This window comes from Triticum aestivum, chromosome 2B (genome assembly GCF_018294505.1).
Source record: "Triticum aestivum cultivar Chinese Spring chromosome 2B, IWGSC CS RefSeq v2.1, whole genome shotgun sequence".
NCBI classification, from domain to species: domain Eukaryota; kingdom Viridiplantae; phylum Streptophyta; class Magnoliopsida; order Poales; family Poaceae; genus Triticum; species Triticum aestivum.
In genome coordinates this window covers 659,582,065-659,596,892 of record NC_057798.1, presented here as the reverse complement: position 1 = coordinate 659,596,892, position 14,828 = coordinate 659,582,065, and positions in this window count along the sequence as shown.

Below are 14,828 nucleotides of genomic sequence, written 5' to 3'. Positions count from 1 at the left end.
TTCTTTGAGAAAGAGAAAGGAGAGAAAATAAAGATATGGAGCCTTACGGCTCGTTATTGCTTACCGGGGGTAGGCGCTGCACAAAATGTCAGATGATGCATGCAAAGAAAAGTAGAAAGCATGAAATTGACAAGATGTCGGAGCACATGAGCTTTACTTACGCACGGGGTCTGCACCCGGCTTCGTACAAAGGATTACATGCAACATCGGCAAGACTTGTACGAAAGGTGGTTGCCGGAACGGGTTCCGGCAACCGCGCCTTACGAGTAAAACTTACGAAGATGCTCAATGTTCCAGGAGTTGCTCACCGGAATGCCATCTTCGGTCTCAAGGCGGACAGCGCCAGGCCTAGTGACTCGTTTCACCCGGTAAGGGCCTTCCCACTTCGGCGTCAACTTGTTGGAATTCTTGGTGGACTGAACGCGCCGAAGAACAAGGTCGCCTTCCTCGAGACTTCTGGCATTAACTTTGCGGCTATGGTAGCGGCACAAAGCTTGCTGGTATCGAGCAGCTCGTACAGCGGCCTGAAGATGGTCCTCCTCAAGGAGCAGCGCGTCATCTTGTCGCAACTGCTCTTGCTCAAGCTCATCATAAGCGAGCACTCGAGATGACCCGTATACGAGTTCCGTGGGGAGAACTGCCTCTGCTCCATAGACTAGAGCGAAAGGTGTCTGGCCAGTGGCTCGATTTGGCGTCATCCTGATCGACCAAAGAACCACCGGCAGCTCCTCAATCCAGTTCTTTCCGCACTTGCGCAGCCTGTCGAAAGTCCTGGTCTTGAGCCCGCGCAGCACTTCAGCATTCGCCCTCTCCGCTTGGCCGTTACTTCTCGAATGGCAACAGAAGCGAAGCAGACCTTGGCGCCAAGATCTTGGATGTACTGCATGAAGGTGCGGCTCGTGAATTGCGTGCCGTTGTCGGTGATGATCCTGTTAGGGATCCCGAAGCGGCAAACAATCGACCTGAAGAACTTGACTGCTGACTGTGCTGTCACCTTCCTCACTGCTTCCACTTCCGGCCACTTTGTGAACTTGTCGATTGCAACGTACAAGTACTCAAAGCCCCCGACAGCTCGGGGAAAGGGGCCGAGGATGTCGAGCCCCCAGACCGAAAATGGCCAGGATAAAGGGACCGTCTGGAGAGCTTGAGCTGGCTGGTGTATCTGCTTGGAATGGAACTGGCACGCTTCACACTTGGTTACTTGTGCAGTTGCATCCTGGAGGGCTGTCGGCCAAAAGAAACCTTGCCAGAACGCTTTGCCGGCAAGTGCTTTTGCGCCAATGTGGTGACCACATATGCCTCCATGTATCTCTGCCAACAGCTTTTGTCCGTCTTCCCGGTGAATACACTTCAATTTCACGTCGTTGAGTCTTCTTTTGTACAGTGTGTTGTCGACAAACTGGTACATACTTGACTACCGGGCTACTCTTTCCGCTTCTTCTTGCTCTTCGGGAAGTTCTCCTGTCTGAAGGAAACGGACAATCTGCTGTGCCCATGCTGGAGCTTGCGGCTCGACAACAAGGACTAAAGGCACATCTGCTGCTGCGGGAACATCCGCTTCTACGGTGAGAATCTGTGGCTCAGCCGGAGCTTGACGTTCCCCGGCAAGCTTGCCGGAGCAAAACTTGTCGGGATCGTCTGCTTCAATGGAACAAACCCTAGGGCTTGCCGGAGCAGACTGCTCCTCAGCACCCTTGGTGTTGATCTTGAGGACCTTCTTGGCGGCGGCTTCGGGGAGCTTTGCCGGAAAATAGTCACCAGAAATCAACTTCCTCTTCTTGCTTTGTCCCGCTTCTGGTTTTTCTTTGCCGGGGCAGCCCCCTCACTATCAGATCCTCCTGCTTCTGTATTCTCTCCGGGGAGTTTCCTCCCTTCCTCAGCACGTGCACACTTGTTGGCCAGGGCATATAGCTCACTGACGTCTCTGATCTTGCACATCGCCATCTCCTCCCGCATCCTGCGGTTTCGCACGTTCTGATGGAACGCGCTGATTACCGTGGCAGGGTGGACATCTGGGATGTTGTGCTATACGCGGCTGAATCTCTGAATGTACTTGCGCAGGGGCTCTCCTTCCTTCTGGGCGAGCAGATGAAGGTCGCTCTCTTGGCCATGAGGCTTGTGGCCGCCTGTAAAGGCACCGACAAACTGATGGCATAGGTCTGCCCAGGAGGATATGGAGTTGTTCGGCAAGTGCATGAGCCAGGATCTGACATTGGGCTTGAGCACCAGCGGGAAGTAGTTGGCCAGGATCTTGTCATCCCGCCCCCCGGCAGCTTGCACCGCGATGGTGTAGATGCTGAGGAACTCCGACGGATGCGACTTGCCGTCGTACTTCTCTGGTACGTCTGGCTTGAAATTCTTCATGCTGGGCCACTGGACTTGCCGCAGCTCACGAGTGAACGCAGGGCAACCTACCACATACGGCAAGTCTCCTGGTTCCCCTGGTGCATGCATGTCGACAGAGGGCCCAGCGCGCTGGTCCGATTGACGTCGCGCTTCTCTTCGGCGCTCGATGCGAGTTCGAGCGTCTTCTTGCTGTCGTTCGTGAAGAACTTGGCGCTGATCGCGACGAGCTCGTGGATCTGATGATGCGGTGGAGTCGTTGTCGAGGTGGATCCGGCGAGTCGGCGATCTTGGCCTTCGGGGTGGAGAGTGCATGGTGGTTGCACCCCCACCGGTTTCGTCGCCATCGGCTCGTGCCCGGCAGTCCTGCCGCGGCAGCGATGTACTCGGCTGCCGCGGAGTGTCGCCGTTGCCGAAGCCGATGAGACTCTGAATGGTGGCCCTCCATTCATCGATCTTGTCTACCGTTGGAGGGTAATCCAGGAGCAGTTGAGCTCGCGCCAAAGCTTCTGTTGGAGTGGTGGGCGGCAGTGGCGAACGGTGCGAGGAGCGGGATATGCCCGGACTCCTAACTATGTTAGAAGGAGCAGTATCCCGTCCAGGCGACCGTGTCTCGCTCGTGCCAGCATGTTGGCGTGCACGCTGGTCTTGAGCACCCCGAGATCCACCAGCTCGATCTTGGTCCAACGAACGTATGGCCCTGCGAATACCATGACGTTGTCGGTCCTGCGCCTCCTGAGATGGGCGCGGTGCATGTACGGACACCGAGATCTGCGCAGCCTTGTCCTTGGACCTGGCAGCACCGTGAGCTCCCTCGTCGATGCTCGTTCTTCCGCCGGCGTCTACCCCACCACCCGTTTGCTCCGGTGGTGGGATCGACGTGGACGGAACAGCTGCCGCCGAAGCCTTCTTCTTCGGTGGCATGTCGATGAAGAAGATGAAGATCCAGCTCGTGTGAACGCCGGATCAGGTTCACACAACCTCAACGCCCCCTACCTGGCGCGCCAAAGATGTCGGGGAAGCTGATCCACGAACACCTATGGGACCGGCGGACCGGGCCCCTTTCGGTTCGGCGGGGGGCAGAGATCGCACGAAGAGCGGATCGAGGCGAAGCACACGAGCAGTTTACCCAGCTTCGGAGCTCTCCGGAGAGATAATACTCCTACTGCTGCATGTCTGAGTGTATTCAGTTCTTGCTCGGGAGCGCTGAGTGCTATAGTACACACTAGCTGCTAACGAGACCGAGCGTGAGTGTTTTTTTGCCTTCCCTCCCCCCTCTACGTTGCGCATGGGCCTCCTTTTATATGCTAAAGGGGTCTCCGACAGGTGGCAACGTAGACAAGGGTAAAAATGGAAAAGGAATTGCGGTTGGTACAACTACCTGTACAGTGTATCATACCTAACCCTGACGGCAGGGGACAAAGGCATTAAATGCCTGTCTACGTCGCCCAAATAGTGCAAAAAGGGACCGTCAGGGACACCACCGCTCGCCATGATGGCAATCTTGTCAGCGTTGCTTGCCACCGCGCACCGCTGGCTGCACAGCCTCTTGCCACGCGCGCCTGGAAAGGCCCCAGGGCGACACATTGGTGGATGTGCTGGAGCGCAGGTACAGAGTGGTAGCTTGCCGCGGCAAGCGCTTTGCCGCGGTCGTTGTCTTGTCGCGTCCGGAAGCTTGTCGCTCACCGGGCCTCGCCGGGACGCGTGGCGCGTCGCGGCAAGTTCCTTGAGATGCCTTGGTTGGCCTTCCCGGCAAGCTCCTCTTGTCGGGGCCTTGTCTCCTTGGCTTGAATGCCTTGGTTGGCCTTCCCGGCAAGCTCCTCTTGCCGGGGCCTTGTCTCCTTGGCTTGAATACTTTGTTCTTGAATGGCTCCACAGGAACCACGGAGGACCTTGGCGGTCACCCGGCAAGCCTTGCCGCGGGGTGCTGCAACTGCCCGTGCACAAGTTCGGGATACTAGGGTACCCCTACTCTAGTACACCGACAGCCGCTTAGGGGCTGGTTTGTCCCACTCTTGGCCCATTAGGCCCATGTAGTTGTTGGGGGGATGCCCGGAACCCCTTCCGGTGACCCGATATGTACCCGGTACCCCTGAAACATTTCCGGTGTCCAAATACCATCGTCCTATATATCAATCTTTACCTCTTGACCATTTCGAGACCCCTCGTCATGTCCGTGATCTCATCCGGGACTCTGAACAACATTCGGTCACCAAATCACATAACTCATATAATACAAAATCGTCATCGAACGTTAAGCATGCGGACCCTACGGGTTCGAGAACTATGTAGACATGACCGAGACACCTCTCTGGTCAATAACCAATAGCGGAACCTGGATGCTCATATTGGCTCCCACATATTCTATGAAGATCCTTATCGGTCGAACTGTTATGACAACATACGTTATTCCCTTTGTCATCAGTATGTTACTTGCCTGAGATTCGATCGTCGGTATCTTCATACCTAGTTCAATCTCGTTATCGGCAAGTCTCTTTACTCGTTCGGTAATGCATCATCCTGCAACTAACTAATTAGTTACTTTGCTTGCAAGGATTATTATGATGTGCATTACCGAGAGGGCCCAGAGATACCTCTCAGATACTCGGAGTGACAAATCCTAATCTCGATCTATGCCAACCCAACAAACACCTTCGGAGATACCTGTAGAGCATATTTATAATCACCCAGTTACGTTGTGACGTTTGATAGCACACAAGGTATTCCTCCAGTACCCGGGAGTTGCATAATCTCATAGTTGGAGGAATATGTATTTGACACGAAGAATGCAGTAGCAATAAAACTGAATGATCATAATGCTAAGCTAACGAATGGGTCTTGTCCATCACATCATTCTCCTAATGATGTGATCCCGTTCATCAAATGACAACACATGTCTATGGCTAGGAAACTTAACCATCTTTTATTAACGAGCTAGTCAAGTAGAGGCATACTAGGGACAGGGTGTTTTGTCTATGTATCCACACTTTGATCAAGTTTCCAATTAATATGATTCTAGCATGAATAATAAACATTTATCATGAATAAGAATATATATATATATATATAATAACTTTATTATTGCCTCTAGGGCATATTTCCTTCAGTCTCCGACTTGCACTAGAGTCAATAATCTAGATTACATTGTAATGATTCTAACACCCATGGAGTCTTGGTGTTGATCATGTTTTGTTTGTGGAATAGGTTTAGTCAATGGGTCGGCCACATTCAGATCCATATGTATTTTCCAAATCTCTATGTCTCCCTCCTTAACTAGATCACGGATGAAGTTGAAGCATCTCTTGATGTGTTTGGTCTTTTTTGAAATATGGATTCCTTAGCTAAGGCAATTGCTCCAATACTATCACAAAAGATTTTCAATTGACCCGATGCACTAGGTATTACACCTAGATCGGATATGAACTCCTTCATCTAGACTCCTTCATTTGTTGCTTTCAAAGCAGCTATGTACTCATCTTCACACGTAGATCCCGCCACGACGCTTTGCTTAGAACTGCACCAACTGACAGCTCCACCATTCAATATAAATATGTATCTGGTTTGTAGCTTAGAGTCATCCGGATCAGTGTCAAAGCTAGCATCGACGTAACCATTTATAACGAGCTCTTTTTCACCTCCATAAACGATAAACATATCATTAGTCCTTTTCAGGTACTTCAGGATGTTCTTGACCGCTGTCGAATGATCCACTCCTGGATTACTTTGGTACCTCCCTGATAAACTTAGCAAGGCATACATTAGGTCTGGTACACATCATGGCATACATGATAGGACCTATGGTTGAGGCATAGGGAATGACTTTCATTTTCTCTCTATCTTCTGTAGTGGTCGGGCATTGAGTCTGACTCAACTTCACACCTTGTAACACAGGCAAGAACCATTTCTTTGACTGATCCGTTTTGAACGTCTTCAAAACTTTATCAAGGTATGTGCTTTGTGAAAGTCCTATTAAGCTCTTGATCTATCTCTAAAGATCTTGATGCCCAATATATAAGCAGCTTCACTAAGGTCTTTCACTGAAAAACTTTTATTCAAGTATCCTTTTATGATATCCAGAAATTCTACATTATTTCCAATCAACAATATGTCATCCACATATAATATTAGAAATGCTACATTGCTCCCACTCACTTTCTTGTAAATACAGGCTTCTCCGAAAGTCCGTATAAAACCATATGCTTTGATCACCTCATCAAAGCGTATATTCCAACTCCGAGATGTTTGCACCAGTCCATAAATGGATCCCTGGAGCTTGCACACTTTGTTAGCACCTTTAGGATAGACAAAACATTCTGGTTGCATCATATACAACTATTCTTTAAGAAATCCATTAAGGAATGCAGTTTTGACGTCCATTTGCCAGATTTCATAATCATAAAATGCGGCAATTGCTAACATGATTCGGAGAGACTTAAGCATCGCTACGGGTGAGAAAGTCTCATCGTAGTCAACTCCTTTAACTTGGCGAAAACCTTTTGCGACAAGTCGAGATTTATAGACAGTAACATTACCATCAGTGTCAGTCTTCTTCTTGAAGATCCATTTATTCTCTATGGGTTGCCGATCATCATGCAAATCCACCAAAGTCCACACTTTGTTCTCATACGTAGATCCTATCTCAGATTTCATGGCCTCAAGCTATTTATCGGAATTTGGGATCATCATAGCTTTCTTTATAGTTCGTAGGTTCATCATGGTCAAGTAACATGACTTCCAGAATAGGATTGATGTACCACTTTTGTGTGGATCATGCTCTGGTTGACCTACGAGGTTCTGTAGTAACTTGATCTAAAGTTTCATGATCATTATCATTAGCTTCCTCTCTAGATGGTGTAGGCATCACGGGAACAGATTTCTCTGATGAGCTACTTTCCAAATTGAGAGAAGGTAAAATTACCTCATCAAGTTCTACTTTCCTCCCACTCACTTCTTTCGAGAGAAACTCCTTCTCTAGAAAGGTTCCATTCTTGGTAATGAAGATCTTGCCTTCGGATCTGTGGTAGAAGGTATAACCAATTGTTTCCTTAGGGTATCCTATGAAGACGCACTTCTCCGATTTGGGTTCGAGCTTATCAGGATGAAGCCTTTTGACATAAGTGCCACATTCCCAAACTTTCAGAAACGACAGCTTAGGTTTATTGCCAAACCACAGTTCATACGGTGTCGTCTCAACGGATATTGACAGTGTCCTTTTTAACATGAATGCATCTGTCTCTAATGCATAACCCCAAAATGATAGTGGTAAATCGGTAAGAGACATCATAGATCACACCATATCTAATAAAGTATGGTTACAACATTCGGACACACCATTACGCTGTGGTGTTCTAGGTGGCGTGAGTTGTGAAACTATTCCATATTGTTTTAAATGAAGGCCAAAATCGTAACTCAAATATTCACCTCCGCGACCAGATCATAGAAACTTTATTTTCTTATTACGATGATTCTCCACTTCACTCTGAAATTCTTTGAACTTTTCAAATGTTTCAAACTTGTGTTTCATTAAGTAGATATACCCATATCTGCTCAAATCATCTTCGAAGGTAAGAAAATAACGATACCCACCATGAGCATCAACACTCATCGGACTACATTAATCTGTATGTATTGTTTCCAATAAGTCAGTAGCTCGTTCCATTGTTCCGGAGAACGGAGTTTTAGTCATCTTGCCCATGAGGCACGGTTCGCAAGCACCAAGTGATTCATAATCAAGTGATTCCAAAAGTCCATCTGCATGGAGTTTCTTCATGCGCTTTACACCGATATGACCCAAACGATAGTGCCACAAATAAGTTGCACTATCATTATCCACTTTGCATCTTTTGGCTTCAATATTATGAATATGTGTATCACCACAATCGAGATTCAACAGAAATAGACCACTCTTCAAGAGTGCATGACCATAAAAGATATTACTCATATAAATAGAACAACCATTATTCTCTGATTTAAATGAATAACCGTCTCGCACTAAACAAGATTCAGATATAATGTTCATGCTCAACGTTGGCACCAAATAACAATTATTCAGGTCTAAAAGTAATCTTGAAGGTAGGTGTAGATGTAGCGTGTCTACGGCGATCACATCGACCTTGGAACCATTCCCGACGCGCATCGTTACCTTGTCCTTAGCCAATCTTCGTTTAATCCATAGTCCCTGTTTTGAGTTGCAAATATGAGCAACCGAACCGGTATCAAATACCCATGCACTACTACGAGCATTAGTAAGTTACACATCAATAACATGTATATCAAATATACCTTTGTTCACTTTGCCATCCTTCTTATCAGCCAAATACTTGGGGCAGTTCCGCTTCCAGTGACCAGTCCCTTTGCAGTAGAAGCACTTAGTTTCAAGCTTGGGTCCAACTTTGGGCTTCTTCCCTGGAGTGGCAACTTGCTTGCCATTCTTCTTGAAGTTCCCCTTCTTTCCCTTGCCCCTTTTCTTGAAACTAGTGGTCTTGTTAACCATCAACACTTGATGCTCCTTCTTGATTTCTACCTCCACAGCTTTGAGCATTGCGAAGAGCTCAGGAATAGTCTTTTCCATCCCTTGCATATTATAATTCATCACGAAGCCTTTGTAGCTTGGTGGAAGTGATTTAAGAACTCTGTCAGTGACACAATCATCTGGAAAATTAACTCCCATCTGAGTCAAGTTATTATGATATCCAGACATTCTGAGTATGTGTTCACTGACAGAACTGTTCTCCTCTATCTTGCAGCTATAGAACTTGTTGGAGACTTCATTTCTCTTAACTCGGGCATCTTCTTGAAATATTAACTTCAACTCCTGGAACATCTCATATGGTCCATGACGTTCAAAACGTCTTTGAAGTCCGATTCTAAGCCGTAAAGCATGTCACACTGAACTATCGAGTAGTCATCAGATCGAGCTTGCCACACGTTCATAACATCAGCATCTGCTCCTACAGCAGGCCTTTCACCTAGCGGTGCATTAGGGACATAATTCTTTTATGTAGCAATGAGGATAATCCTCAAGTAACGGACCCAGTCCGTGTAGTTGCTACCATCATCTTTCAACTTAGGTTTCTCTAGGAATGCATTAAAATTCAAGGGAACGGTAGCACGGGCCATTCATCTACAACATAGATATGCAAAAACTATTACGACTAAGTTCATGATAAATTAAGTTCCATCAATCATATTACTTAAGAACTCCCACTTAGATAGACATCCCTCAAGTCATCTAAATGATACGTGATCCAAATCAACTAAACCATGTTCGATCATCACATGATCTAAATGATAACTTTTACAAAACATGATCATCTCATACAACAACATATATCACATCATGTCTTGACCATATCACATCACAACATGACCTGCAAAAACAAGTTAGACGTCCTCTACTTTGTTGTTGCAAGTTTTACGTGGCTGCTACGGGCTTCTAGCAAGAACCGTTCTTACCTACGACACAAAACCACAACGGTGATTTATCAAGTTTCCTATTTTAACCTTCAACAAGGATCGGCTGCAGTCAAATTCGATTCAACTAAAGTTGAAGAAACAGACACCCGCCAGCCACCTTTATGCAAAACTAGTTGCATGTCTGTCGGTGGAACCGGTCTAATGAACGTGGTCATGTAAGGTTGGTCCGGGCCGCTTCATCCAACAATACCGCGGAATCAAAATAAGACATTGGTGGTAAGCAGTATGATGATCATCGCTCACAACTCTTTATGTTCTACTCATGCATATCACCTACGCATAGACCTGGCTCTGATACCACTGTTGGGAAACATAGCATGCAATTTCAGAAAAATTCCTACGTAGAGGGGGAGAGTATGTCCACGTATCCTCATAGACCAAAAGCGGAAGCGTTTGACAACGTGGTTGATGTAGTCGAACTTCTTCTCATTCCGACCGATCAAGCAACAAACGTACGGCACCTCCGAGTTCTACACACGTTCAACTCGATGACGTCCCTCAAACTCTTGATCCAGCAAAGTGTCGAGGGAGAAATGTGTCAGCACGACGGTGTGGTGACAGTGATGGTGAAGTGATCCGTGCAGGGCTTCGCCTAAACACTACGTGAATATGACCGGAGGTGCAAACTGTGGAGAGGGGCGCCACACACGGATAACAATCATGGGTGTGTGTTCTTGGCTCCACCCTTCATATATATATGTATATATATATAGGTGGGATGGAGAGGGGGCAGCCAAGGGGGCACCCAAGTAGGAGGAATCCTACTTGGGGCCCTAATCCTATTCGCCCCCCTTACCATAATTCTCGAAGGAGGGAGGAAGGAGGAGGGGGAGAGAAGGGAGGGGAGGCCGAATCCCTCCCCTTCCTTTCTCTCCTCTCCTCTTTCCTTCCCCCCTATTTCGGCCTACATGGGGCGCACAAGCCCCTTAGGGGCTGGTTTGTCCCACTCTTGGCCCATTAAGCCCATGTAGTTGCCGGGGAGATGCCCGGAACCCCTTCCGGTGACCCGATATGTACCCGGTACCCTAGGAACATTTTTGGTGTCCGAATACCATCGTCCTATATATCAATATTTACCGAGTCCGTGATCTCATCCGGGACTCTGAACAACATTCAGTCACCAAATCACATAACTCATATAGTACAAAATCGTCATAGAACGTTAAGCGTGCGAATCCTACGGGTTCGAGAACTATGTAGACATGACCGAGACACCTCTCCGGTCAATAACCAATAGCGGAACCTGGATGCTCATATTGGCTCCCACATATTCTACGAAGATCTTTATCGGTCGAACTATTATGACAACATATGTTATTCCCTTTGTCATTGGTATGTTACTTGCCCGAGATTCGATCGTCGGTATCTTCATACCTAGTTCAATCTCGTTACCGGTAAGTCTCTTTACTCGTTCGGTAATGCATCATCCTACAACTAACTAATTAGTTACTTTGCTTGCAAGGCTTATTATGATGTGCATTACCGAGAGGGCCCAGAGATACCTCTCCGATACTCGGAGTGACAAATCCTAATCTCGATCTATGCCAACCTGACAAACACCTTCAGAGATACCTGTAGAGCATATTTATAATCACCCAGTTACGTTGTGACGTTTGGTAGCACAAAAGGTATTCCTCCGGTATCCGGGAGTTGCATAATCTCATAGTCGAAGGAATATGTATTTGACATGAAGAAAGCAGTAGCAATAAAACTGAACAATCATAATGCTAAGCTAACGAATGGGTCTTGTCCATCACATCATTCTCCTAATGATGTGATCCCATTCATCAAATGACAACACATGTCTATGGCTAGGAAACTTAACCATCTTTGATTAACGAGCTAGTCAAGTAGAGGCATACTAGGGACACGGTGTTTTGTCTATGTATCCACACATTGATCAAGTTTTCGGTTAATACGATTCTAGCATGAACAATAAACATTATCATGAATAAGAATATATATAAAATAACAACTTTATTATTGCCTCTAGGGCATATTTCCTTCAAATTTGAGTTATAGTCAAGTCAAGGTTAGCAAGTAAAGTTTTAATTGCTTCCTTAAGTGACAATGAAGTCGTGTCACTCACATGAACAACTCCAAGAAAGTGCTCACATGGTCTTCCTGCTTTATCAACAAAATGCAAGCACAAAGTTAGTTGTTCTTTATGTGATACATCACTAGACTCATCAGCTAGAATAGCATAATGTTCATCCCAAGTTGTTCAGTAATTTGCTTGCTAGTATGTAGCGCACAACATTTACTAATATTAATATGTTTTTGTTTCTAATGATAAGTCAATTTACAATTACCTTGTGCATTCTTCAAAACATACATATTCACCTCCTCACTATTTGCTGCAAGCCATTTCAATAGCTCAAGGAAGTTTCCTTTGCTGCTAGATTGTTCACTTTCATCATGCCCACAAAATGCCATCCTTGATGAAGAAGAAGCTGCAAGCATATAAGTGAATACTTTAACCTTATCTTGTACAAACGTAGATCCTCGCTATCCACCTTCACAAGAAGATCATCAATTGATTCACGGGGATTAACAAATAAGTTATATCTCACTTGAGCTACATTGCGCACACTATGCCTAATGGAGCGTGGTTTGTAGGCCAAAAGACCAAGGTGGCCTTGGAATTCATGACCTGCAGGTCAAGAATGAGGCTCTACCCAGTAAATGGTTATTCAAACTTCTTACCGAGGATGGTGTTTGGCAAACCATGCTGCGCAACAAGTATCTAGGCCAAAAGGCGGTGTCCCGGGCATTTTGGAAACCCGGAGACTCGCACTTTTGGGCTGGCCTAATGGCGACAAAGAAACATCTCTTTCGCTTTGGGTCTTTCGCGATAAAGGACGGGTCGGAGATTCGTTTTTGGGAAGACATATGGCTAGGCAATGCCAGTCTCCGAGAACAATATCCAGCCTTATACAACATTGCTCGCGATAAGAATAATACTATTGTGCAGGTGCTCAATTCATCCCCACCGAATATTTTGTTCAGGCGGGATTTGATTGACCCCCGACTTGTGTCATGGCATAATCTTTTATCCAGGTTGGATTCGATTAATCTGACAGAAGGCCGTGATGTGTTTCGCTGGAACCTTACTACATCTGGGTCTTTCACTGTAGACTCTATGTACCGTGCGCTCACACATTCTGAGGTACCTGTTAGTAATAATAAGAAAATTTGGAAATCCAAGATTCCACTAAAAGTGAAAATTTTCATGTGGTATCTTCGTAGGGGGGTTGTGTTAACTAAAGACAACCTCGCACGAGGCAACTGGCAAGGGAGTAAAAAGTGTTGTTTTTGTACTCATGACGAGACAATCAAACACCTCTTTTTTCAATGCAAGTTTGCACGTTCTACGTGGTCAGTCATCCAAACAACGTCAAATTTGCATCCACCCTCAAGTGTTGCCAATATTTTTGGTCATTGGTTGGACGGTATTCCAAATAGTTTCAAAACGCTAATAAGGGTGGGAGTGTATGCCTTAATTTGCTCGCTTTGGCTATGTAGAAATGATTTGATTTTCAATGAAAAAAATGCTTCTTCTTTGCAGGTTATTTTCCGGTGTACGCACTCGCTACGTACGTGGTCTATTCTACAATGACCGGAGTACCAACCGCTGTTCAAGGCGGTGTGTACGCGATTGGAGCAGGTGGCTATGGAGGTTTTTTCCCGACATGGGTGGCAGCATAACCTTTGGATCGACCCACCACCTCCTTCGACATAGGCATAGTGTCGATCTATAGGACTCTACTATTGCCGTTTTGTCGGTTTTTATTTGATGTTTTTTTTTGGTTGGACTTTCGGATTTGGCTGTGTGCATCCTAGTTATGCAGAGGCCGGGTGTTACTCATAATGCTTTGTATCCACTTGATGCTACATTTTGAATTAATAAAATCGCCCTTTATCAGAAAAAAAAATTGCGCACACTTGTTAGACAACCAACATGCTTATCAAGAGCATCTATATTCCAATTCCTCTTTGTTCAAAAAAAATAAATTCCAATTCCTCCAACCACCATCAGTAAATGCATAGTTCCCTTACCATTGGTTTTCTCCAGTTGAACAAGTAGCATACAAAAGCAAAATGCATATTGCTCCTTGATACTATATTCAAGCCAACTATGATTATGAAGTCACAAATGATTGAATGAACGACGTTAGAGCATCTACAACCAGACTGGGCAAGTTCGGGCCCTCAAACGCCTGCGAACGCGTTTGGATCGCTTCCGCAGCAGCGACCAGCCAGTCCTAAAATTTGCTCATCTGCATGTGGATACCTCATACTAGAAATCTTAAATACATACAAGAGCATGCAAAGGAAAAAATTCACATACTACGTAGATCAACTACTCTAGTCCTCGTCGGAGATGTCCACTATCACCGTGCCTGGCTCCGGGTACATGGGCGGCAGCTGCAGCTCCGGCTCCTGTGACTCCTCGACGCCGCCCTCCGCATCCATCTCTGCTTCGACCTCGTCGAAGAGCGCGTCGGTCGCCTCCCATTTTTGCCGGATGAACCGTCGTTGGCCTACACATAGGCCTCATCCTGGATGGACTCCAGGATGACGTGCCGCTTCGCCATCTCGATCGCTTGGACGACGACGAACTCTGCCTCTGCGTCCTCTATGTTAAAGCCAGGAGCCAGTGCCAGCTCCTGCTCCAGCTGCTCCGCCTTGTCCTCCTCCGGATCCGCCACCTCCATTGGAGCCGGCTGCTGCTCCTCTCCCTCCTTCTCTACCGCCTGCTACTCCTCCTCCGGCTCCGACGAGTCCGGAGGTAGCCCGACAGTGATGCGGGCAGCGCGCAACGCGCCTTGCGCGGATCTCCTGCTCGATCTGGTACCAGCGCTCTGGCCAGACCATGGCGAAGACGGAGAGCGTGGGAAGAGCGACGGATCAGGAGAGAGGAGGTGGATGGGCTTGGTGACGCGAAGAGGGAGGGGTGGATGGGCTAGGGTTGGGGGACCTCGTCCGCCTTAAATAGCCGGATTTGG